The sequence below is a fragment of the Numida meleagris genome, chromosome 1 (genome assembly GCF_002078875.1).
Source record: "Numida meleagris isolate 19003 breed g44 Domestic line chromosome 1, NumMel1.0, whole genome shotgun sequence".
Classification (NCBI taxonomy): Eukaryota; Metazoa; Chordata; class Aves; order Galliformes; family Numididae; genus Numida; species Numida meleagris.
The window spans coordinates 162,907,757-162,935,157 of NC_034409.1; the positions used below are offsets into that span (position 1 = coordinate 162,907,757).

General features: G+C 37.8%; 1 long non-coding RNA gene across 23 annotated transcripts in view; it reads right to left on the reverse strand.

The window, feature by feature from the left end:
* The window catches only part of LOC110386958, a 225,482-nt gene that overhangs the window by 146,469 nt on the left and 51,612 nt on the right, over positions 1 to 27,401 (reverse strand). For 17 of the 23 annotated variants that reach the window (XR_002432353.1, XR_002432344.1, XR_002432343.1 and 14 more), the window contains 3 exons: positions 23,125 to 23,197; positions 22,250 to 22,296; positions 21,231 to 21,377 (listed from right to left, as the gene is read on the reverse strand). This is a non-coding gene — a long non-coding RNA (uncharacterized LOC110386958). Of the gene's footprint in view, positions 1 to 21,230; positions 21,378 to 22,249; positions 22,297 to 23,124; positions 23,198 to 27,127; positions 27,183 to 27,401 lie in introns of all 23 variants that reach the window. The other 6 variants (XR_002432324.1, XR_002432338.1, XR_002432347.1 and 3 more) reach the window with 3 other exon arrangements.

The following is a 27,401-nucleotide window of genomic DNA, read 5'->3' on the forward strand; positions in this document are numbered from 1 at the left end:
GGGAAGGGAAGGGAAGGGAAGGGAAGGGAAGGGAAGGGAAGGGAAGGGAAGGGAAGGGAAGGAAAGGGAAGGGAAGGGAAGACCAATGAGGTCTATATGTATCATATTTCTGTGTATCACATATCCATTTATCATATGTGTACATGTATCTCTGAGTCTGTGCATCTGTATGTACATAGCTGGCCACAGAGATCACAGACTCAGAGCACTCACACAAACAGCACCAGTGACTTCATCTCACTCTTGCTGAACAGAATAGAATCACAGACTCATAGAACTGTTTGAGTTGGAAGGCACTCTTAAAGGTCATCTAGTCCAAATCCCCTGCAATGAACAGGGACATCTGGAGCTAGATCAGGTTGCTCAGAGCCTAGTCCAGCCTGACCTTGATTGTCTCCGTGGACGAGGCATCTACCACATCTTTGGGCAACCTAGTCCAGTGCCTCACCAATCTTATTGTAAATAACTTCTTCCTTATATCCAGTCTAAATCTCCCCTTCTTTAGTTTGAAACCATTTCCCCTTGTCTTGTCTAAAGGGTCTGTCCCCTTCTTTCTTACAGCCACCCTTAGATACTGAAAGGCCACTCTCAGGTCACCCCGGAGCCTTCTCTTCTCCAGGCTGAACAGCCCCAGCTCTTTCAGCCTGCCCTCATAACGGAGGTGTTCCATCCCCTGGATCATTTTTGTGGTTCTCCTCTGGACACACTCCAACAGACACACATATTTCCTGTTTCAGTGACTCCACATCCAGACATAGTACTCCAGGTGAGGTCTCACCAGCACGGAGTAGAGGGGCAGGATCACCTCCCTCAACCTGCTGACTACACTTCTCTGGATGCAGCCCAGGATGTGGTTGGCTTTCTGGGCTGTGAGGGCACATTGCTGACTCATGTCCAGCTTGCAGTCCATCAGTACCCCTGGGCCTTTTTCAGCAGGGCTGTACTCTATCCTTACATTCCCCAGCTTGTACTGATAGTGGGGGTTGCCATGACCCAGATGCAAGACCTTGCACTTGGATTTGTTGAACCTCATGATGTTCTCTTGGGCCCACTGCTCAAGCCTGTCTAGGTCTCTCTGGATGGCACGACATACCTCAGTCATGTCAACTGCACCACACAGCTTGACATCATCTTGCTGAGGGCATAGTCAATTCCATTGTTGATATAATTGATGAAGATGTTAAAGAGCATCAGTCTCAGTGCTTACTCCCAAGGAAGACCATTCCTCACTGATCTCTATCCAGACATTGAACCTTGGGTTCAGTGGGTACGATCTCATAACCAGTTCTTCATCCATCAAACAGTCCACCCATCAAATCTATATCTTTCCAATCTGGAGGGAGGAATGTTATCAAGGACAATGTCAAAGACTTTACTGAAGTCCAGATAGATGACATCTGTGGTTCTTCTTTTGTCCACTGAGGCAGGTACACCATCATAAAAAGTGACAAGGTTGGTCAGGCAGGACCTGCCCTTGGTGAAGATATGCTGATTCTCCCATATTACTCCTCCTCTTCCATGTGCCTTAGCATAGCTTCTAGAAGGATCTGCTCCATGATCTTCCCAAGCACAGAGGTGAGGCTGACAGGTTAGTAGTTCCTGTGACCATCCTTTATACCCTTCTTAGAAATGAGTGTGATGTTGTCTTTTCTCCAGTCACCGGGGACTTCACCTGACCACCTTAACTTTTCAAATATCTTTGAGAGTGGCTTGGTGATTACACCAGCCATTTCCCTCAGGACTCTGGGATGCATCTCACTGGGACTCATAGACTTATGGGTGTTCAGATTTCTCAGGTGATCGTGAACCTGATCTTTGCTTACAGCAGGAGAGGCATTGGTCCCCCAGTTCTCACCTTCTGAACCATTTGCTTGAGAGCTGTGTGTGGAGCAGTTGCTATGAAAACTGAGTCAAAAAGTTGTTGAGTACCTCAGCCTTCTCCTTGTCTGTCGTTACTAGCCTGTCTATATCAACTACTAGGGAAGGTAAGCCCTCCTGGACTTTCCTTTTCCAGCTGATGTACCTATAGCCTTTCCTATCCTTCTTTGCACCCCTTGCCTAGTCCACTTCTATTTGGGCCTGGGCCTTCCTGACCCAATCCTTACACAGCCTAGCAACATCCCTATATTTCACTCAAGTTATCAGTGGTCCCTGCTTCCACTGCCTATGCATTCTCCTCTTGCTCTCCAGTTTGACCAGTAGGTCCCTGTTCAACCATGCTGGTCTCTTGCCTTCCTTTCCTGACTTCCTATACCTGGGGATGGAGAGCTCTTGTACCCTAAGGAAAGCTCCCTTAAAGATCTGCCAGCTCTGCTCTGCTCCTTTGTCCTTGAGAACAGATCCCTATATTGAGAACAGATTCTCTTATCCCAATACAGGATTATCATGTATTGGAGTAAACAATTTAATCATCATATGTTTATACACATATACAGGCAAATATGAAAGATGAAAGTTTTTGGAGATCAGATATGTATTAAACAGCTGGAGAGTTCAAAATAAGCTTTTGTAGAGCAAGAGTTCTTGACAGTCTGTTGTCATTTATAACAGAAGTACTTGGTAATTGACTCAGAGGAAGACAATTTCATGTGCTGATTCAGGTAAGAGAAGTGGTAAATGCCAAATCCACCTTTTTGATAATGCAAAGGCAACATTCAATTAGGGTTAACTGGTTACTGTTCTGCAGGTTCAGCTAACATTGCAATTATTGTTGTTTCATTCTGTTTCAAGTGAGAGAACGTGATGTCTAGTTGTATTTTAAAATGAATCCTTTCTGTCAATTTTGCTTTTCCTGCTTCATAGGTTCCTAATGATGGGTTGTACTGAAGTGTAAAGAAAGAACTATACTGTGTTTGGGAAACAATGCTTTTTCATACAGTAAAATTCAGTATTCAATATAAGGTGCATGCAGTTACTCAGACCCTATAAAGCCGATGCAACTGCAGTTGTCTCATGCAAAAAGACACCCAGTGCATCTTTTCTAGGGGATGCCTATTGATGGTTCCATTTTACCTTTTTAAAATCAAGTGTGAAACCTGTAGCATGAGTGTCAAAGCCTGGAACATACAGAAAAAAAAAAAAGCCTCTTCAGTGTAGCTTAATACACTAAGATTTCTTTTGTTAAACACCTGAGTTAGGAGAACATCGTATTTTCCTTTTTAGAAAGTCTCCTGAATATACAGCAAAATAAATTCTTTTATGACCTGGAAAAAGGCTGAGCATTTGTCAATTAATATAATGTGCCTCAAGCAGGAAATACAACCCCATACATACCAATGGCCGTCTAATCTGGGCCAATTCTATCCATGCAGCACCTTTTTGTTTCTTTGTTTTGTTTTCCTTTTCATGTATGAGCCAAGATTATGTCCCTACCGTCAGCCAATATTTAGAATACCTTTCTGGAGATGCCATGTCATTAACTGGATGCAAATCTAATTAAGTGCAGACAGATCCCTGGGCTAGGAAAAGAGCAGTGTATTTTGTGACTAGAAGGTTATCGTTTATTTGGCTTTCCTGTTTGTTATATATTCCATGCCCTCTCGACTGGCTGTTCTTTAACATCATGTTGATTCAGTATTTTTTCAAACATTTGCATCAATAAAAACAGCACATTTATTTAGGGGTTTTCTTTTGGATCATAAATGTATTTTATTTTATAAAATGTTAAGCCTTTTCTATCCTTTCAAACAAGGTTTTGATATTTTTAAGTAAGGTGTTACTTCTCATTTATTGCCCCTTCATTTCACTGCTGGTAGCATAACAAAATCTAAATTTAATTGTAAGTACTTATCTTGCACAAAATGGATCGATGTGCTCCATTACAAGCGTCACATGAGAAAAACAGTCAAGTCTAATTGATTTCAAAGTTATGTGGTACAACTGCCATTATAATATTTTCCCTAAAATGTTCTGAGACAACATGTTTACTACTTTTTAAAAAAGTATTCAGCAAGCTAACTATATTTGTTCCAGGGTTTGATTTTGTTTTTTTTACATTATTTAATTCACGCATATTAGAAACAACCTAGAAATACGTGGTTTGGATCCATCAAAAAGTATAAGAATCCAAGTATTTTTCTTCCTGGACTTAAGGCTTCCTTCTTTTTTTGCATTGAATCTTCCTGTCTTGTGCTCACACTCAGTCCCATCAGTCTTACTACCAGCCTTAACTGTTCCATAAGTGTGGGGTGGACTGTCATGAGCAGATGATTACATAAAAGTTAAAATAAGATGGTTTTAGAAGGATTAAGTGATTCCGTATATTATCTCAAAGACCTGCAGTTCCAGACAGAACAGTTCAAATAATTCATTTTTTTCTTTGATAAAGATGTAGGTGTTAACCTTTGGGGAAGTCTTTTTCTACAGTGTCAGCAGCAACTCCAACCTGTCAGTTCAGCAGTACTTTACAACTACTGCAGCTCACTTGGTGTGTGATAGGCAAGAATGATACTCAGGCTCTTCCAGGACTGTGAAAAATGTGCTATGAGTGGCCAGTTGTAAGTATAGTTCCAAAATATGGTTGAATGAGAACAGCTTCAAGGCGGAGTAGATAATAAATAAAAAAAATGATTGCAAAGTGGAAAAGTTCATCTGTGATGTGAGAACTGGTTCAGGGCACATAGGCTTAATGACTCTCTCTGTCTCAGATGGCCTCAGAGGTGTTAGGAAAATCACTTAATCTGTTCCTAGCTATGATATAGAGAGATATAGAGAGGGTAATCTTTTTTCACTTGATTTTTTTCACCTTTCTTTTCAGTTTAGATTTGAAGTTGCTTGTTATTTTTTCTTACATTGCACCTGCATAAGTCTTTTAACATTGTCTTCCGTAACTTCCAGACTGATGAAATGATAAAATCTACATAGGGTTTATAAAAGACTAGACAGATTTTACAGATATAGGCAGACTAGAGAAATGGACTGAAAGCAATCTGAACAGCCAGGTTCAGAGAGTTGAGATCAGCGGTACAAACTCCAGCTGGCAACCAGGCACTAATGGCATCCCCACTTGGAGGGGAGCCAAGTCCTCTGCCTGGAGAGATGTAACTACTTGCGTCATGACAGTCTGGGGCCTGACTGGCTGGACAAGGTTAACTATTCCTATTAGGCAATGTTTATTTTCAATATGTCTGAAAAGAATCACCAACATCAAACCAAACTTAGCCCAATAAATACATAAGTAAACTCATTTGGAAGGTACTTCCTCTGTTTCTCACACTGACCACTAAGAAAGTAGGCTAGGAATGGGCAGGAGGTTGGGAGGGGACACAGCCAGCACAGCTGACTCAAATCAACTAATATTGCAATAATGCTGCTCACCCACAACTTCTTCAGCTCCCACACCCACAGGCTGCGGCCTTCTGCTTGGTTCTCACTTCACATCTGGGCCTCCAAGGTGCACATGCACCTAGTGCTGTTCACTGCCGCCTTCATGGCCTGTCTGCTGCTGTGCCTGTGTTGAGCAGAGCTGCTGCACACTGCTGAGAGCCTGGGCACTCCTCAAGAGGTGCCCAAGGAGCCAGTCCCTGGGGTGAAGATGGACAAGGAATTCCTGCGGTGCACTGCTTCAAGGTGGAGGTGATGGAGTGATAGCTGCAGTGCCTGGACTTAGGATGCTGCTTCCCCATCAACAAGGAGGTCCCCAGCCTGGTGCTTGCTGATGGTGACATCAAAAGGGACTCACTCACGTGTCATAGTCCTGTGCATGCATGTCATCATATGCATATGCATGTTCTGCACACAACTGTCATTACATCTGCTCTGTGGAATAAACTCAAAATAAGGAGATTTGTATTAAAAAGGGGGGCGGGGGGGTAAATTATCCCCAAAATAAAGATATTTGTATTTTGTTTTGTTTTGCCTTTTTAAAACAAACAAACAAACAAAAAACTGTACAAGCTTGGGAAGCAGACCTAAGAGAATCTAATGAGGTTCAACAAGGCCAAGTGCAAGGTGTTGTACTTGGGTTGGGGTAATCCCAGATATGTGTACAGACTGGGAAAAGAACTCCTTGAGAGCTGCCCTGTTGATCTAAGTTCTGGAAAATGAAAAGCTCAACACGAGCCATTAGTGTGTGAACAGGCCCAGAAGGCCAACAGTATCCTGAGTAGCTTTAAAAGAGGGATGGCCAGTAGAGATGGCCTCTACTCTGCTCTTGTGAGGCACCATCTGGAGTACTATGTCCATGCCTGGAGCCCCCAGCATGAGAAAGATGGGAGCTGTTGAAGGGCATGAAGATGATTAGAGGGATGGAGCACCTCTCCTATAAAGACAGACTGAGAGAGTTGGCGTTCTTCAGGTCAGAGAAGAGAATGCTCTGGGGAGACCTCATTGCAGCCTTCCAGAAATTGAAGGGAGATTATAAGCAGGAGGAGAACTATCTTTTTACAGGGAAAGATAGTGTTAGGATAAGGCGGAAAAGATTAGCTGTTAGACAGAATTATTTTTCCCCAAGGTGGTGAGGCACTGGAACAGCTTGCCCAGAGAGGATGTGGATGCCCCATCCCTGGAAGTGAAGTGTTCAAGGCCAGACTGAATAGGACTTCGGGCACCCTGATATTCTGGGTGGCAACCATGTATCAGCAAAAAAAAACCTCCTCCAACTGCTCCCTGGCTGTGGTGGAGTGGCTGATGTGCCTCGAATGTACTCTCATGGGAACAAATTCTTAATATAGTTCTTGGCTAAGTGCTACTCATGGTTTTTATATGGACAATTTCCTACCATAAACTGAGAAAAAATGCATTTTATTTAAAATATTATATTTTCTGCCACAATTTAGTCTTCCATTATTTAATTCCATACCCATAGCTAATTTCCTCTAAACAGAGCAGAAAGCTCTCATGCTTACTGCTATCATCTGAAATAACAGGAGGTGAAAAGAAGGGAGGAGAAGGGAGGGGAGGGGAGGGGAGGGAGAAGAGATGAAAAGATCTTCCTTGGAGTATTTATACTTCTTTCCTTCTTATTCCGAGCCCTAATAAAAACGTGCAATGCAGTCTTCTCGTGAAAACATACAAACAATGGCCTCTCAAATATATGACATAAATCAGTGTGAAGATTTTATTTGGTTTCCATTTTGTCCTCATCATATCATTGTAATTCCTTTCTAACAAGAATAACATGCACATCCTTTTTATTTTCCCCATTCATTAATTATTTTTAATTTCTTGACTGCTTTGTATCTTTTCACCCTCTGACTCATGTCTATGTCTTGCAGCAGATTTTTCTTTCACTCCCTCTATTCCAATTTTATCTCTATATTTTTTCCATCCCAATTGTTCCTCTGTAACCTTAAACAACTCACTGATAGATGTATACAGATTTATTTTTCTTTGTCTCCTTCTTATTACAGTCTTTTCCATCAGTCAGTTATCCTTTGAAGTACTTCTATGTTTTCTTAAATTCAAAGTCCAATGTTATACCAGTAAATATAAAACTCTGACTTCATATTACAAAACTGCCTTTGACTTTTGTAACGGTTTTATGTTTTGCATTTAGTTGAGATATAGGATCTGTGAGCATTTCAAAATATTTAAGATCATTGTGAATTTAAGAGTGACTATGAATACAAAACAGCTAGAAGAAAGAAAAAAAAAAGCAGAATTCCTAGGTATCTGGGGTATGTAGAAGAAGTTGAAAAATATGTACTGGAACCATACATTTCTAGGGAACTTTGCGTGTATAAATATGCATCTTCCACTTCCTACTACTTTGTTCTGTGAAAAGCTTTCTGTGTTGTGTAGCACATTTCCCATTAAATCAGGTAAAAAAAATAGTGGTGCATTTGAAATGCGATCCCTATGATACACAGAGTGCATTGTTTATGCCAGCAGCTGACCATCCAATTGGACTGAGCTTTTCATCCAAGATGAGATCCTCCGTGGGTATTAATCATTAAGGCTTAGCTTAAGACAAAAAGAGCTACGATATTTTATGCAGGCTGGGTAGCTCTTCTCAAGGCAGTTTGCTCTCTCCACAGGCATCCAATACATTCTACCAGCTATACCAGGTGGTCTAAAATCTGACTGTCTTGTGTTCAGCTTAAATAAGGACTATTTTTAACTCTTATACAGATTTATATATGCTAATAAAAAAATTGAAATTTGAATGTAATAGGTTTAAATATGTATACATATTGCACTAGGCTTGAGTTGAATGTATAATATATTTTAGATGGGAGGTGTGGGTAAAATTTATACATTTTTTTTATTAATGAGTCATTGTTTAAAAACTAAATGCAGCACTGGGATGGAATGTGTACCTCTGCAGAGAGGTGAAAAAAGTTGAAATTCATTATTTATATATATATTGGCATTATCTGCATTCTGTGATTATTGATTGGGAAAAAAAAAAAAAAAAGGAGAAGGAGGAAAGCAAGAAGGGCATGCAAATACTGTGGTATGAACAAAAAGCAAAGGCAGTTCCATCCTTCAGAAACAAAGCTCTGTTCTCTCCAATCTACACCTTCCTTCTCCCGCAAGCCCACTTTTACTCTATCTGCTATCAATAGGTGCAACTTTCAGTGCGCCCTGCAGGTCTGACAGTGTAGGCGATGATTTTTCTGTTCATTCTTTTTGCACCACTGAAAACTTATGAATCTAACCTAAATCTAAAACTATCTCAGTAGCACTGAATCATCCCTAATATTATTATTTTTAGAACAACACATATTTTCATTAAGTAACTGAAACATAACCCTAAACCACAAAAAGAAGAGAAACAAAGGCACTTGCAGCAAGAAAACTGTTTTTGAAGAAGAATGAGGTATGAAAATCTAGGATCCCTAAGTTTGAAGAATGAGACAAAGTCAGTTTTAGACTTTGAACAGAGATATGCTTAGTTTATCTAGTGTGCTTTCAATTTCTTTGCTGCTATCTGCTGGAGGTAATTGAGTCCATTTCTCCTCTCCTCTACAGGTTTCTATAGGAACAAGAGTGCACACCTGGGCTCCAATTGCTCCTCTGAAAGGATACAGGTCTTTCTTAGGTCCAGTGAAGACCTCGGGCACCCTGGGGCACCTTAAATAGTTTCAAATACCACTGCAGACAACAGAACCTTTTATTTGGGATTTGGTTTTCTTTTCCTTCACTTTTTTTTCCCTGAAAATAGCCATGTAAAGATTGGTTTAAGAAGTCCTACACACAACACATGGTAAACTATTTGATCATATCAATTCTGTGTAAACCAAAAATGCAAGCTCTCCATAGGGAATGAAAGCATTTATTTCAGTGCTGACAGATAAATTGTATTCTTGAGGCAGGGGTTAAAAACATTAGGGTATTGTGTTTTGCTTTGTTTTGTTTCTTTTCCAAAATGTATTCTTAAACAAATCAGGCAAACAACTCACCTTACCAAGCACCATGGGGAAATGAATATAGGGATTCATAAGTACTCTCCTCGTTTGTATGCATGACTCACTGTCTGGTGGCAAAAATCAATTTGCCTCTTTAAAAAGGCCCCCTTGGGGATAGAAGAATGCAGAGCTGTAATGGTTTACTGTCTTGAGTGTCTTTGTCTGATGACAAACAGAACTGGAATTGACAGCAGAGAGTTATACTCAGGAGCTAAAATGATTCATGTATTGTGACTTTTTCCCTCACCTGGCTTTGCAAAACTGCACCTGCAAAACAGTGCATCTATGTCATTTATGTAGTCACCTCAATTGCACACATCTCTAGTATTTACAGGCACTGACAGTACCTTGTGTCTCACTAGCTATTTATGTGCTCTGGTATCCCATTGCAAATCAAGCACTCTGCTGTCTGTGTGAATGTACATGCATTCCTAAATATTAGGCTATGCACAGCTGAGAAACCACTGAGGATGTTTTAACTTGCGTGTCACACAGTGAAGTATATGAAAGAAAAGATGGGAGTGTGCAGAGAGTAGAGAGAGTGTTAGACATAGACTCAGGAAATATAGGTTTTAATCATATTTCAGGTGTTAATCTTCTGTATGACTTTGGACACACATTTTCACTTGTCTATGACTGCTGCCCTTTTACCTGGTCTTGCTTTCTTTAATTAAGACATAAATAATTTGAAGTGCTGTTCATTTGTATTGTAGTTAGTGCAAAAGGGTGCTCTCTCTTTCAGATACAAGCTATTTTTGTATTGCTATTAATAACAATAGTACCTTATCCTGTTTAATTTGTATCTTCTAAATGTCAGTAAAGCAATTCTAGGTGATAGAACATGTAATTCTGTCCAGTGCATTTGGATTTTTCTTAAGCATATGTATAAATAATGTGAATTGTTAAATTGTTAAATTGTGCTTTTATATCATAAATAGGGCAGAGGAAATCACAGTCTGTGGGAAAAAAAATTGTAAGAAAAGATTGAATTCATTCTCGTTCAATTGGTAAGTTCTGCAATCATTTGTAGGTTTCTTGATAAAAGTGAAAATAAAAATAAATTTTTTTGTAAAATCAAAGGAGAAAAGGAAAATCAAAGGAGAAAGAAAAGATTAAGAAAATCTTCCTCTCTGAATCTCAAAAAGATCTTAATTTTTTTTAAATTTGTGTAACCATAAATTTATCAAGGCAATAAATTGGAAACTTTGACTTTGAATCTTGTTTCAGTTAAAAAAGCACAGAGAAATGGTTAAAAAACAACAGCAAAAAAAAAGTTAAAAATCATCCGTCCACTCTGAAGACACTCAAGGTGACAAAAATATGTCCCAAGATCACATTATTTTCAGATATAGGCTGTCAGTGTACAGATGACAAGTTTTGTTGGCATACTATGCAGAAAAAAGAATTCAATCTAGTGCAAATTAGTATTATGCATAAAGATATTTTGGATTGATTGTGCAAGCAGATGCTCTGTGAATTCAATCAAAAAATGCTTTTTGTCACCTCTGTTCAAACAGACAAGCCAGCTTCATTCCCAGTTGAGATGAGAACAGGAATCCATTGCTTACTCCATTAACAGTAGACAATTTTTCTAATAATGAATAGATTTTTTCCAGTCCTCTGATGAGGTTGCTGAGTGCCAGATGTAGCTGTGTGAATTTTATTTTTCTCTCTAGTGAGGGAGCAACAGTTTAATTTTGGTCTGAAGAACTTATTTTAAATGCATCTAAAACAGGAGTAAACTTAAATGCTCACTAAATTATATCTTCCTATAGTCAATGGTACATATCTGTCTAAGAATGCAGGGTGTATGTTCAGGTTATAGGATAGAAAGAAGATGGGAGGTAACAGAAAAAAATCAACATCAAAAAAGAATGGAAATTCACTGGGAATTCACCAGTCCACGCACGCTATGAGAAACTGCTAGTGAGGTACAGTGACAGAAAAACATTTATATACTAACTTGTCTTTCCTCTGCTTGTAAATTGAAAAATATGTGTTGAAAGCAAATGAAAAACAAAACAAAAATAAATACAAAAGTCCTTAGATTTATAGACCCAGACTATTTTTCCTAAAGCATACAATATTCTTTCCTCAAAACTTAAAGAGAGCCTAACAGAACAGAATATCCCAAGTTGGAAAGGACACACGAGCATCATTGAGTCCAACTCCTGGCTCCATCCAGAGCCATCCAACATCCAAACCCTGTGTCTGATAGCACTGTCCAAATGCTCCTTGAAGTCCAGCATCTCAGGGCCGTGCCCACTGCCCTCGGCAGCCTGTTGCATGCCCACCACCTCTGGAACAGACCCTGTCCCTAACCCCCAGCTCCCCCCCCCGACACAGCTCCACACCGTTCCCTTGGGCCCCATCACCATCACAAAGAGCAGAGCTCAGCTGCCCCTCTGCTCCCTGTGAGGAGCTGCAGCCACCATGAGGCCTCCCCTCAGTTCTTCTGCTCTGGGCTGAGCAAACCCAAGGACCTACATAGCTTCTTATACATCTTGTCTCTAGACACTTCACCATTTTCATAGCCCTTCCTTCGACGCTCTGTCTTAGTTTTATATTCGTATATTGCAGTGCCCAAACCCACAACCAGTGCTCAAGGTGTGGCCGCACAGGTTAGAGCAGAGCAGTCAATCCCTTCCCTCACCCGGCTGGCAGTTCGTGCATCCCAGGTTACAGTTGGCCCCTTTGGCTGCCAGCACACACTGATCCTTCAGATTCAACTTGCTGTCAGCTGGAAGCCACAGGCCCCTTTCTGAGGAGCTGTTCTGTGGTTTCTCACCCTCAGGCACCAGGTGCGTGCCAGGTGCAGAAATTTACTTATGCTCTCAAAACCTCTATGGCTTTTGGGTAGTCTCTTTCTCTCTCTTTTTCTCATTCCTTGTTTTTAAATAACATGAGTAAATCCTTATACTAGTATGTAGCACCAGAAATAAAGGAGAAAGGGTCAGGTTGCCCCAGCACTCTGTTCCTTAACCTGTAGTTTTATCCTTTGAATAAAACTATTATGAGCTGGCATTGCATCATTTTACATGTCTGTTCCTTTGAGAGATTTCAACATATGCTAAAGTAGCAAGGTCAGTCATAAACTTCTTATGACAGGTTTGCAGAACAAAGCTTTTATTGAAGAAACCTCACACCTCTAAAAACAGTTAAATTTTTTTTAAGGCCTTTCTGAGCATAATGCACTGTCTTCTTGCTTAATAGGCACATCCCATGGCCTTCTGGGCCAGCATAGCTTAGTAGGAAAGGGAGCTGCTGCTGGGAAAATGCACACAAGAGAGATGAGTTGTAAAAGTGTAATTGACACACACACAGCGAAATATCCCAGAAGACTCAGAAGACTTCCCAGTCTTGAAAACATTTACAACCAAGCACAGTGATTTATACCCTGATTCCAGTGGAATTACTCATGAGAGCAAGTAATATGCTCAGTAGTAATTAACAAGCCCAATTTTTCTCTGTTATTTACACCATCTCTACAGTCTCTTCACACTGTCAAAGAGGTGTGAAAGAAGAAGGTCTGAGAACAGTGTTTTATTTCATATTTTTTCCTCAAAGATGTTTTTGATACTATCAAGTCAGTGTTGCAGAAAAAAATGTTGCCAACCAAGCAGAATCAAATGTGAACCAAATATGTATACTTATGTCCCTACTTCATTCATCTCATCATGTGTTCTCTGATGATTCCCCAATACAGCATAAATCTAAATAAGTCACGAACTTCAAAGTCAGTCACATTTAAATCCTAAAGTGGGCAACTTATTTGTCTATTTAGTTCTTTCAGTTTTCTTTGGCTTTGCTTGTTACATACACATATATCCTCAATCACGAGACTATCTATAGTTTTGTGCATTGCCTCAGGTTTCCAAGTGTGGTTAGCAAAGCAGTATTCATAACCACTAACTGGTGTCTCTACCAAAGGATAAATAGCCCTGATATTTTAATTTTAAAACCAACAGTTCAAGATTCCCTATTCAAAATAGTATTCAAGCTTTTGTTGAGCTTTCAAGCTTGTGCTCAATCCTGTTAAAGACGATGGCACAAACAGGCACTTAATATCTTATTTGATTTCCCAAAACCAAGCTCTGTTTTAGCTACCTAAATGTGGATTTAGAGCTAAAGCTGCCATATGAAATGAAATATTTTAAAATTACTTTTCACCCTGTATTCCAAAGGGAGTGTGTATGACAGAATTCATTTAATATTGCTCTGTGCTTCCATTGCTAGGCAAAATAAGTGAGGAAGTTTGGGCTGAATTCAGACAGTATTTTATGTGCATTTGTAATTGTAGCAGGAAAGTATTTTTCTCTGCAGATTCAGAGACTTATTTGAATTACAGCAGTATCACGTAAAAAAAGTTTTTTCTACCTTCTTAGTTTCTTTTTATGAATTTTCTTTTATCCTCAGTCTTTTCTCAGAACTTTGACACAATTTTAGATCTTTTTAGAGCTTTTTTAAAATTGATTTTTTTCTGTGAGTTTTGTAAAGCCTTTTGCTATAATCACATCCACAGTTTTATATGGCAGATTGTCGTGATTAATGTTCAGATGTACAACATCCATTCTAGGAGGAATCTATACAGCATGGTTTTGTCCTCAATATACTCTGGGATTTACAAACTATCAGTTAGGTCCAAGAAATTCTCTGTTCTCTCTAAGCTCAGTTAGTAACAGATTTCTCTTACATTCTCTTTCTTCAAAATTCTACTACTTAATTTTCTCTAGCTGAAATCAACTTCATACATCTCAATATTCAAAATCAGTGCTGTAGATGGAGAAAAATTAAAACAGTATTTTTTCAGTAACCAGAAATAAAATTTTTAATTATTGTTCAGCTCTACGATGCGATGACCTATGCTTTTACTGCATCCAGGATCCAAAACAATTTTTGAGGTTTATACAATTCCAGCCAAGATTTGATAACAATTTTTAATAAATAATGAATCTTGGTTACTGTCCTAAGAAGAAATTTGATGTGACAAGTTAGTTGTTTTTTGACTGGTAACTTCTTCCTCCTCACAATGGATGACCCTAAAGAGAGTGACTGAAGTAGAGGTCCCGTTACACTGCTTAGATATGTCAGAACAGTTCTCAGAGAGGAGAAAATTTAGGTTAGTAGCTTCTAATAACTTCTGAAGTATAATTATCTTCTTCCTTGTGCTGTTCCCTTCACTCTTGCCTCTGAGCCATACTCTGTTTCCCAGAACCACCACAACACTGTTGCAACCCGAAGGCTGAAGGGGATAGCTGGAGCACTCAGGCAGAGGTTCAAGAAGGCCAGACTTCCAGGACTTGCTGTTAGACTGTGTTTTCTCAGTTTCACAAAGGTCCACACCATAATAAAGAGTTTAGAAATTACTATTTAGGACAAACTACATCAGGTTACCAGACAGATTCTAGTATAGATAACACCCGAGAGAAAAAGCCTGCTGGGAAATATGATTTTATGATGTTTCCATTTCCAATGAAATCTCTTGCAGACAGGTCTTCTCACTAACACATCACTTTTAATTCTATCAGAAGGTTGAAAGACTTCACCTCTGCTGTACACAGTCCTGGACTTAGACTCCTTGATTTACATTACTGACTTGCAGGGTAGTTTTGCTATAGTACCATAGAAAGAACATCTTCTCCCAAATTCTGCCCTTATAAGTTCTGTATGTACTTCTAAGGGCAGGTTTTGGCAAAGATGTTTCAATTTTCTCTTTTCAGTGACCTAATATTATTTCACTTGAAATAATCTGAGCACACTTGGTAGCACTAGATTTTGATAAAAAATGCTGTTTGAAAAAAAAGTATCTTTTATGTCTAAGTCACACTGTCACTTTATATTAACTTTCTTATTCATTTCACCTTTATACTGTCCTCTGTATTCATCCATTTTTAACTAAGTTATCTTTTTTTAGTCTTGAAATAGATTTTAAAGAGAGAGAGGAATGCCCGTCTTACTATGAAAGAAAGCTATTGCCCTGGCAATTAAAAGCAGCTTGAACTTATAGTAAGCAGATGAAAATCTTTTAGAACCACGTTCATATTGTAAGCTAAAGAAAATAAGTCATTTGGTACCACAATGTACCCTTGTTCAATGATTAGGCACCCTAAGTGGTTTTCTAGTACCAGTAATTCCCTGGACAGAAATGTTACTTTAAATCAAAATGTACATGATCAAATGAATATAATTTAAATGTCATTAAGTTTTGTCAGCTTTTTGCACTGGATTTTAATTTTGAGGCTTTACATGTGAAATTTCTGCTAATACAAACTGCTACTGCTCCACATTTTAAGAAATATAGTCAGCTAAATATTGTATTTCCAAACTAAAATCAGTAAAGATTTAGTAATGATACTCAGCATCTCTAGATGCCTGTAGTGACTTGGTTTTTTTTTAATTATTATTGTTCAACTTTGTTTCACATCTGATATCGGGTTACAGATACTGATCAACAAGAGGTAGCGCTGTTTTGTAGCATTTCTCCTTTGGCTGTAGCAAGCTGGAAGGCATTTAATGTCATAGAATCACAGAATTGTAGGGATTGGACGATACCTCTGGAGATCATCTAGTCCAGCCCTCCATATTCAGGAGAGAGAACACATTGTCCCTCCTTGTGGCTTGTGACACCAGACACTTGCAATCACTCTCCCTTAGTTACCAGCAGAAATGATCCCTGAAATCCTTTCTAGCTTCAGAATCAGTAGGCCCTAAACCCTTCTGCTGTGTTTATGCTCACACTCCACAAAGATTTCTAAGTGCACTTCAGAGCAATGAGAGTCCTTACAAGAGCGTTCTCTGGCTGAATCTGCATTTATCAGGAATTACAAACCACAAATGCCTTTTGAAAAGGCTGAAGTTCTGAAGCAGCATTTAAACATCTGGTATGTCATTACTTCATAGCACAAGAGAAATCACACAAATTGTCCAGTCAAGGTATGGAGAAAGTCAAATCATTAGGAAGATTTTTGTAATACTGTTCAGTGCTCCTCTTTTTTTTCTTTTTCATGAGTGTCTGTTGTACACAAAAGGTCAATTGCACATGGATAAATAAAAATTCTCTTCTATCCAGTTCTGCACTGGTCCAAGCCCAGATCATTTATACTCTCTCAGTAACTCTACTCTCTGAGCCACTTTTCAAAATCAAAATTATTTGAGGCTCTGATTTTCCCTTAATTTCCTAATTGTTGTCTTGGTGATCATATAAATACTGAATAAAAATAACACATCATACTTTGGACAGATCAACACAGATTTTCTCCATTATTCAGTCTTTTGTAGACTTCATTAACATAGACCAAGTCACCAACTTGCTAAATAAACAGAATATATAGATAATATATATGTTTTTTTCAACTGACTTGTTTCATGATACAGAAAGTACTTAAGACCTGTTTCAGCATTCTCCTTTGTAAGAATAGAATGCTCCGATAAATAATGGCAAATTACAGCCAAAAACCTGTGTCTGAATGAGCTTGTCAAAACAATTAGACATTTCTTCTTATTATTTTGAGAAAATTCAAGTGAAAAAGAGAAGCTGTGTGAAGTTTTAAAATTCTCTCTCCTTTATTAGGATTGTATAGAGTTATGTGCAAAACAGCTTGTATGATTAGGTCTTTAAACTACCCCAAAATTAAATAAGATTCAATTTATATGAAGGATAAAAGAAAAAGGACAATTTTGCAGTACTTAAAAATAGTAGTGCCAGTTATTTAGTAATTAATTAAAAAGTTTGAAATTTCTCCTAGTACTGCCTCCCCCACTCCACAGTTACTAGCAACATTAGGAAGACATGCTGACTTAGACAGAGGACCCAGCATTTGTTGGTAGGGCTCACCAAAAGAAAGAATCACATAATGTTTTTCCTGCTTTTCCATAATAGCACAGCTGCCCTAGATTCTGCCTGGAGCTCTGAACAGAAACATTACGCCTTACATATGCTTATTTATGCCTAAACTCTCCTACAAAATATACTGACTTCAGTGTTTTTAAGGACTGAGGAAATTTCCATCTCAGAAAATGCACCAAAATGACCAAAAGGATATTTCATGCCATATGACATCATGCAGAAGAGAGTTTAGAAGGGGATAGGTGTTCGTCTCTCTCTCTTCTGCTCACTGTAGGGAGCTAGCTGAGCATCATTCCATGGGTGGTTGTGAGCAATTGCTTGTGATCACCTGCTATGTACATTCATACATATATTCATAACTATATATATTCATAGCTATTATCTTTTCCTTTTTTTCTATCTTAGTAAATAGTTTTATCTCAGAAAAAAAAATACCATCTGTGAAGCAGTAAATTATGATAAGGTAACATAAATTTCACATATGCAAAAGGTTTCTTTTCAGCTGAGGCCACAAAGTGACTACTAGGTGTGACTTAATCTGTTTGTGGCAATTTTTTCATTAGTTACCTTGTTCACACCTGTTTCCGGATTGTAAAACAGCAATATTTACAGACAGAGAAAAGGTAGTATAAAAATTACAGGCCTGCCAATTCCTGCATGAAGGTTTTCCTCAGAGTAAATGCACCTGAGATTTTGAGAGCTTTTATGACCAAAAAGCTTTTGAATGAACACATGGGGAAGGGGGAAATAAAAGAGCAGGCAAACCTGTTAGAAACATTGTGGGATAAATTTGTGCAAAATTTGATTAGAAGATGAAATCTCTTTTTATTCAGGGAAGTGATGTTGTCTGAAAGAATATTTTGGATTTATTTATTCTGATGTGCTATTCATTGTGGAACAGGTTGGCACCTGCTCATCTCCCCTAAAGGAAGGGCTAAATACAATTGTGCTACTCTCAGGAACCCCAGCAGGAAGGTAACCTGTGCCAGCCCATTTTGATTGTAACTTATTTTCTCTCACTGGTCAGCAATTTGAAGGCCACTTGAATGGAAAAAAAGAAGACAGCAGCTTATTGGCATCTGTTCTGCTGCCATGGTGATTCCTACAGTACAGGTGAATAGTGCATGGAGTATCATGGAGGGATACTAGAAGGTAGGAGTCATCTTTTTATATAGAGCAAGAAATAATAGAAAAAAAGTCATGAAGGTCCATAACAGTGAAAAGAAACAGCAGTTGGTATATCAAAGAGGATGCAGTAGAAGGGAGCCAGAGAGGAATAACAGGGATGACTGGCAAATTTATTAAATTGGCTTTATGTCATTTCAAGAAGCTGTTGTGGGATTAGGGATTTTTTTTTTTTTTGGTTGTTTTTCTCATAAACTCATAGATATAAAAACGCTAGCCAGCTCTAAAAAGGGGCATCAGTCATGCAGGCATTTAGCCAATGCCACCATTGGGCCCTATGAATGTCAGGTACTGTTCAAAAAACTAATTAGTGTGTTTTCCTTCAACACTTTGTTGAGAGAATGTTTCATTACCATGCAAATGGAGCTAACTCACAATGCAGGCTAATTGAATCCTTACAAAACATCCCATGCAAACCCTTATCTTAACTCACTGAACAATAAATACTAAAGTCACTTTAGAAGATAGAATTGGTATTAAGTAGCAGGACACTGACTGTCTGAGCATTTAACGCTTTTATTATTTCAAATACTTTGAGTCCAAAAGTAATTCATCTTGTTACCTCTGTTAACACTGGATTGGCACTCACCACTGTAATCAGCTGGACTGATAGGTGAAGAGGGAACTACTCTATAACCTTCAATGAAAACAGCTTTCTCTGATGTTAACAGTGGCCAATTTTCATCATAGTGATAGTAATAGAACAAGGGGAAACATTTTTAAACTAAAAGAGGGGAGATTTAGATTAGATGTCAGGGAGAAATTTTTCACTGAGAGAGTGATGAGGTGCAGGAGCAGGTTGCCCAGAGAAGCTGCATATTCCTCATCCTTGAAGGTGTTCAAGGCCAGGCTGGATGGGATCCTTGGCAACCTGATCTAGTGCCTGACTTAGTGGTTGCCAACCCTGCCCACAGCAGGAGAGTTGGAACCAGATGATCTTTCAGGTCCCTTCCAATCCAAGCCATTCTATGATTCTATGCCCACCTTACAGCTAGGCTTCCACTTGGCAAGTTTACTGATTCAAGCTATACTGAAGCACTGGTCTCAGGCGGTAGACAAAGCTACCATGGTTGCTGTCCATTTAAAGTTTTCCATGAGGTATTGGTACCTGATGAACAGAATTTTACAGCACTACTGCTCTGCTGAATCTAGATGCTGCCTCACATAAAGAAACGGTTAAATATTATATTTCAGTTTCATTTGGACAATATGCAGTCACTGTCTTCCAGCCAAGAGAAAAATGCACAAGTACAGATGCAACAGAAGCAAGTGAGAGACTGTGTCAGGCAAAAAGTATACACTTAAGACACCATGCAAACATAAGCCTGATTGTACTGCTATTCAGAGCTGTAGGGCTGACATTCAGTACCACTTTACCTCAATGTCTGTGACTAACAGTTTACACCGATTCCTTACAAGTACCAAAAGGCAAGTTCTAGAAATCCACTGTTGCTGAATAGAACAGTTTCAGTATCGAGCTGGAGAAAACAAAGGGTGGGAGGCTTTTTCCTGGCATCAATCAGATTTAGAAGTCTACTATAATTAAAGCAGTAGCTACTCAGAGATCCTGGAACTGCAATGAAAACATTATTAATGTCCCCAGGAGAAAATATTTATCCCAGCTTCACAATAAAAGCCAACAAAAACTTTTAGGCTATGCAAAGATTCAACAATTTTCCATGTAAAAAAAAAATAATAATAATACTGGGATTATCCAAATATAATATTTTTGAGCATAATGATTCACTATCTATAAAAATGTGCAGATTAAACAGATGCGCCTTTACATAGAAACAATTTAGAGTCCTTTTAAACAGCAATATCCACTGCAGAGTTTCTTGGTTTGTCCTTGTCTCAAATAGTCTTAACAATATGTTAGTAGACTCAACCTTGCTGCTGGAACATATGTTCATATACATATACAAAGTAAAACCTTTTAGAGGACTGATGATGGAACTGGGATGAGAATAGTAATTCTTTTCTAGAGTAACTGTTAAAACATAAAGTATGTTTTTTTATACGAAAGATTTATATGATCTGAAGAGAAACCAGAGTATAATCTGATATTGAGATGAAAAAGTCATCATTCAGAAAATTCTGTAACAATAAGAACAAACAGAAGAACTTTAGTTTGGGCAAATCCAATAATTTGATCTTTATCATTTCTGAAATTTCCACTACTACTTAAAGTAGCAATAGTGTTTCTGAAGTGTTTGAGCATTTCACTCAGGTTGAAGTGAGGCAGAACTGATCTCTGTTTTATTAGTTCTGTAAACTAATATGTCTGTGTTTTTGCCTGTAACAAACAGTTTGCTATGAAGTTCCTGATCAGCACTAACAATTCAGTGGCTCATTTGAGAAAAACAAATCTCTTCAACTGATCTATCTGACTTTCATTCCTGCTCGTAGATCCTGGTTAGATTATTCTGTAGCTGTCTTGCAGCCTACGGCATTGGGTTTTCTCCCCTGTATAATCAAGACATGGAGGGTATTGGTGCACCTCCCGATCTGCTCTGGTATTCAATGAAAACTTGGAAAGTAGACCAACTACACCCAAGAGCATCTTGGCTTTACATCTTCATGAAGAAATAATGTTTCATGAGATTCTGTTTTTTCTTGGATCCTCTGACATAAATTTGGTTATGAAAATCACAAAAAATGACTGTGGATATTAAACTTCTTTCTGAAATTTGGCTGTAGCAGAAAAACACAGTAAGAGTAAGAAAAAGAGAAAATGAGACTGTAGGTGGATGTTGTGCAAATGTGAGGAGGAGGAGGAACAGAACGTGGACATAAGAAATGAGAGATCTTTGGTGGATATTGTCAAACAAAGCATCTTGAAAACACACCTTCACTGCTAAGTGCTTTCCACTGTGCAATAAAATAGGCTCTATGCACTGATGAATTTGGAAAGAACAAATAGAGAAAATGGTTTCATTTAGCTTACGGTCATTGGAAATATTCATTCTGTTCTCCACATCTCATATTTCGAATTTCTAAAAAACAGAAACAAAAAATACCTTAGCTCACCATAATTAAATTCACCTCACAACTAGGGAGAGGATTTTCTTTGAAATGTAATTGAAGAAAGGACAAAGTAAAATTACAGAACAGCAAGGCCACTACCCACTACATTTTCTCTATGTGAAATTGTTCCAAAAACTCAGTGGTGCAAGATGCACAGAGTGTGTAAATTGTTAAATTATTCATTCTATTTGTATTTAATGGTTCCAACAAACAAACAAAAAAAAAACAAAAACTGAAGCTGGTAAAAACACACACAATATTTAATGCATCTTTACATTCTTCTTACTTTAGATAGCACTTGTTTGAAAACCTTCTGCATGCAAGCTAAATCATTTGTCTCTAATTTTGTCTCCATCCAAGACTATTGGAAGAGTGCATAGTCTTCCATTCCCATGAGACACTTAGACTCTCACATACATACAAGAACATTGACTTTAATTTCTTGCTTAACAGAACCAATGAGACTGAGAATTCTTAAACAAAGCACATACTAACATGTCTCTTGTTTCCTTAGATTTCCATTGCTCCATTTACTGTTTAGAACTTCATCCTACTCCTACTGAAATGAATAATGAAACTTCAATTGATTTCAATTTGAAAGACTCTTGATAGCATTAATTAACCTCTAACTGTTGAAGAAGGGAAATCAGGGCTGCTTAGTGATACCAGCAAAAGTTTTGTTCCTGGACCTGTCCTACAGTTTTACTAGACTGTAGAAAATGCTGCTTAATGTCAACTATCTCCTGGTTATAGTCTTGATATATCATTTGCACAATGCCTCTAATTTTGACTTAATCATAATAAAGATAGAACTAAAAATACAATTTAGAACATATCCCACCTTTAAAATCCTGCATGGCTTGTGGTAGCTGTCAGGTATCATTTAAACTTTGGAGGGAGAAAGAAATAAATGCTAGTCAAGTTCATATTCTATTTCAAAGGAAGTCTCATGGTACATGAAAGATCACATACTGGCTACTTCAGACACATTTACATCAAGGAACTGGGCTGCTCCGATCCTGTTTCTGAAATGACTGATAGGCTATGAATGCTAAGACCAATTCCTCAGCTTCCATCAACTACACATCAACTACTCTTCTCCCACTCCTAAGCAACTTTGTGGCTTGGATTATCAGCGGAGCACATGACACTGTCCATTGCTTCTCTACCCAAAATTTCAAAGTCCTGCTAACGTTTGTTCACTAACCAGCTCCACTAACCTTGACCATATTGATGTTTTTCCATCCTTCACCTGTGAATGATTTTTTTGGCTCCGGTTGTTCTGAAGAAGATGATGATATCAGTGAAAATGTAACCATTCAGAAATGTGCAGCCTGAACAGTCACACTAAAATTTTTGCATCAGGGATTCAATCTCATAAAGGAAGTGGCTGAGATATTTCAGAAAAAGTGAATGGTTCTATAAAGCTGCCTTCCAAAACATAGTCCTGCTTCTCCATCCTTCCCATTATATGTACTATCCTGTTTATTTCTGAACCCCAGTGTACCATCAAAACAATAATTATTTCTATGAAAAAATTATCCTTTGAACAGAACACATCTTTGCCATGTAGCAGAGTACAGCTTGTATTTGCTAATAAGGAGGCTTTTTGTAAGCATATCTAGAGCTCCTTGATTATATATGTTATTTTATTTGTTAAAAATAACTGTGGCAAAAATTTATTTTTGCACCTACCTTATGATAAAAAATACTTACTAAATCTCAATATTTTTCATATCCTCCCACTTCCTCAAGGGATACTTAAATAAACTGCACATTGTAATGGCACCTGTAATTCACAGAAAGACAATATCATAAGAACATATATTGAATGACTACAGATTTTTGAATCTCATTCATCTAGTCATTGTCCAAGCATCCTTTGGACAGGATATCCAACTGTTTATTACGATCATTATCATGATGACTCTATTTCACTTCTCTAAATTCTACTCCCCATGCAGTCAAACCCTCCAAAGAATTTAGAAGGAAATACAAGTAGAATGTTTGAAAAATATCTGTCCAAAGATTGTTAATTTAGTAGGTATGTTTTTGCTAGTCTAAAATTGAAAACTGCATCTTGAAGCATCTGTTTATGGATACATTTTTCAAGTTTGGGATTGAAGATATACTTTTTTAAATTTTGTGGGCTTTGCACAAATAAGCATCAGAAGAAGGAGAACAAAAGACCCCAAACTTCCCTTTACTGAAGAATCAACACAGAAGTAAAAGCCAGCCAATGCCTGACTGCATCTGTATTGAACACAGACTGAGAAGCTCATGCTTTCAAAACCCCATTTAAGGGGAACATTACCCACAGATGCCTCAGCTGTACTGTTATTATGCAAATACATGTTGACATTAAATTGCTCAAATATCTGAGAACTGCATTGTCCTAGTGACTCCCATAGCACTGCCATAGATCTTACCTTTCCATACAAACATCAGTGTAGTTACATTGTGGATGGTTTTGGAACATATTGAAGAAAAGCAGATTTTGCCCCTTAAAGACTCAGCGAGATTGACATATGTTTTCTCCATCCATTTGGCTACCCTACAATAAACTGCCTAGTGCTCCATCACAGTTTATAATTGATTGGCCAGTAAACAGCTTGTTGATAATAACATATTCTAGCCATCTGATGTTTTGAACAATCCAGTAGCAATCTGCAGCAAAGCTATTTACACTATGTTCCCTGCACTGGGCATGGGTCCAGATTTTACCACCACCAAGAAGAACAAAGAAGCAGGAGGTCTGTCATAACCTTCAGGTTTTGTGAGTAGTTTTAGGCATTTCAGAGCCAGTTTGACTTTTAGCAGAAGATTTGAACATGGAAACTTTTTTTCACATTCTTTGCTTTATACATCACAAAAGTTAATACATGGGAAAAAGATATGTAGACTAATTTCTTATAAAAGTTAAGCATGTAAAGGATATCAGACGTGTCTGCAGACATAGAGAGCAGATCATTTGACGAATAGTAGGCATCTCCCTTAGTTATGCTCAGTTATTTTGGGATGATCTTCTGGGCCATGTAGTTCCAAGTATCTCAATCCTGGTCCCCTGCCTATTCAGATTATGTGGATTAATTCAGTCATACCACCACACCCTGTCTGCACCATTCAGCCATGTATCTTTCATAGGGAATTCAGGTCAGTGGGAAATTTGGGTTATGTATAAGTGCACATTTGCTTACATATATAGAGGACTAGCATAAAGGCACAACAGAGAGACTTAAGGTCTTTGTATACCCTCAGGTCAAGAAATATAAATTTGGGTATTAATATCAAAGACCCGATCTTAAAAGAAACTTAGTAAAACAAGTTTGAACACTACCTTGTCTCAAACCCTAGGACTTATTCTTCAATAAATATAACAGAGAATATAAGTATAACCGAAAAGCTTGAAGTCCTGGGGGGGAAGCAACTAGCTACTGCATATATCCGGAGAACATTTTGGTGGGTTTTCATTGCTTTTTTTTTTTTTTTTCCTTGCCAGATCTGGAAGTTAAATATCTTCATAGCCAAGGTGAGTGTCCTGGCTATTTAGACAAGGAATTGCTTTTTGCGCTCACTAATTCAAAAATATTTAAATATTAACTGAAATTAGGAGCATGCAAGTACTACCACTGACAGATGTCCTGGTGGAACACAAGTCTCTCCCAGGGCCAGAAACACTCCTCAGCATTTTATGAACATCTAGAATATCAGACTCCACAGGCAAATACTATGGAGGAAAGCTGAGAGCGTCAGCACCGACGGGCTGCATTGTGAGACTAATGATCGTACCACGATGGAGATATATCCAGAATAGAACATGAAGATTCTGAGGAACAGTCAATTGCTTTCAAAGCCCTGTCTAAATTTAGACACTTCCATTGCTGCATAACTGCAGAGCAGAGATTGGGAGAATCTACATTTTGTTGTCCATTACAAATCCTCATTTCAAAAATGAACTTTTTTTTTTACTAGAAGCATATATCCTTCATGTAATCATAATACTTAATAATGATCTGAGTTGTGTTGTTATCAGTCAAATCTCTGTGGATTTAATAGATTTATCTGGCCTTCTGTAAAACTGAAAATGAGATTTTTTTCTTTCCCCAAGTGGCTATGATAAACTAATAGTTTAATAGACTACATATAAGATAAAAATGAAACAGACATAACACCTATTCAACAACTCCATTGCTAGCATTCATATGGAATTTTCCACAGTCCTCTCAGCTTATCTTATTTCTTGAATTCCCTTCTTACAAGAAAGCGTAAGATCCCAGTGTCATTGGTTTCCAGGTTGAAGTTCTTTAGCGTAAGGATAATAAGGTTCTTCCGGCTAGTAGGAAATGCAGCATTTTCCATAAATTAAAAAACAAACAAACAAACAAACAAACAAACAAAAAACACAAGATTCTTGTATGAAATCAACATTACTCTGTATTTCAAAGTGGCATTGTCTTCCCTGATCACATCTTTTCCTACTTATTTTATTGCTTTTGAAAAAATTTCATAGAAATTTGAAGAAATCAAATTATCTGTGAAGATTTTGCCATATATATGGCATAAGAATTTACTCTTTCACACTTTTTGTAATTGATCTCATCATTTAATTTCCTATTCAGCTTTTTATTTTTATTTTTATTTTCTTGGCAGTATATTGGCTATATCCCAGTTCCTTTTTTTTTATTGTTTGAGTTTTTTTCCCCTTTGTGCAGATTCTTCAGCTCAGCTGTTTCATGTAGTCTGCCAACATTTTTTGATGGTTGCTTTCATTATTATTTAATGTGTGTTGGTTTCAGCAAATATTGTAACTACAACTGTTGTTTATTATAGGTCTCTTTTTTTCCCCTGTAGTCAGTAAACTGGCAACATTCCAACCCATTTTTAATTTCCTATGGCTAGAAAACTATGGCTGCAAGGTCTGCTCACTCTTTCAGAAGTTTGACATCATTATCATTTAATATGCTTCTTCAAGAAATGTTGTTGCCACAGGATTTTTTTACAGTTGTACAATTCTACTACTTCATTAAATACGACTGTAATTATGTTTAAAACATAAATATTTTGTACAGAGACCTTAAAAACCTTCTGAATTTCATTAGCTACACAGATTCTTCCGACTCTGTTGGATAATATTGTAAGAGACTGGGCTATTACAAATTAGTTATCTTCTCTGAGTTTCTTCAAAATAACTGCATTCAGAAAATAATATTGCTCTCAGGATTTCCTAGACAATAATTGTAACTATATGGTTAGGCAAAAGATATACATAATTAAGCATAAATTTAAAAAAATATAGAAGATTTTGCTTTAGCAACTCTGGTTCAAGTTTACCTCTAAAGTGTCAAAAGTGCAGAGATGAATGGGTTTACAAAGGACACCAAAACTTTGCTTCAGTCATTTAAGCAATCCATATTTAGACAGTGATTCAAGTTCCATCTAAATACTTGGATCTGCAAGGCCAGCAAAGCCTTGGTAGATCTTTCACAGGGCCTGTGAATTTTCAGGATTTGTCTTACTTCTGTTGTTGCTCACATACAAAATAAATAGACATCAATAATGCACCAAAGAGATTCATGATTTTATATTGTCTAAACTCTTCTGTTGAGTATTTAATTCACTATTTTTCCCACTTCTAGATATTGTGAAATAGATCCATAGGCAATTTCACTACATTCTGTTAGGGCTTTCAGTTTCAAAAAGAAAATCCTTTTTTGCCTACCTTTCCCTCAACTTCCTCTTCTTTTTCTCCTCTACCTTCTTCTCCTCATTCAGGACTGAAAATAAGAGATTTCACTAATGCAGAATCATATTGTTCTATCTGTGTCTCTGCGTTAGGAAGAAGAAAAAAGTTGTCTTCTAGCCCGAGACGTTAAACAAGCAAGGCAACCAAGATGTTAGAGATGGTGTTTTAAAGGCACGTTGATGCAGACTGCAGGACGTCCTGCATTAGATAGTAGAGATGTAGAACTACTGGAAAATAAAGGTGTTTATTT